Source organism: Sinocyclocheilus rhinocerous, unplaced genomic scaffold, assembly GCF_001515625.1.
Source record: "Sinocyclocheilus rhinocerous isolate Xijiao unplaced genomic scaffold, SAMN03320098_v1.1 scaffold265, whole genome shotgun sequence".
NCBI classification, from domain to species: Eukaryota; Metazoa; Chordata; class Actinopteri; order Cypriniformes; family Cyprinidae; genus Sinocyclocheilus; species Sinocyclocheilus rhinocerous.
In genome coordinates this window covers 542,141-542,398 of record NW_015645861.1, presented here as the reverse complement: position 1 = coordinate 542,398, position 258 = coordinate 542,141, and the positions used below count along the sequence as shown (strand labels likewise).

Genomic DNA, 258 nt, shown 5'->3' with positions numbered 1-258 from the left:
ATACTCTCATTAAGTTACAATTTTCATCTGCTCAAGCAGAACGTTAATGTCATCTTGCGTTTCAGCAAGTTATCTCTGGCTAAAACTAGCTAATGAAAGGAAAACTTGAAATCGCATCATATGACCCCTTTAATTGAATCGTACTCTGCGATACATGAAGTGTTGATCCTGCACGTTGTCATACGCGATCGTAACGACCGTAATATGAGACTTCTCCCGCTTGCATTGTGATCTGTAAACCCTCGCTTCGAGTTACCC

At 41.1% G+C, this 258-nt stretch overlaps 1 protein-coding gene across 1 annotated transcript in view; it reads left to right on the top strand.

Moving 5' to 3' along the window:
- LOC107706933 (NT-3 growth factor receptor-like) overlaps positions 1–258 on the top strand; it is a 109,183-nt gene that overhangs the window by 11,226 nt on the left and 97,699 nt on the right. The gene's annotated exons all lie outside the window — the stretch shown is intronic.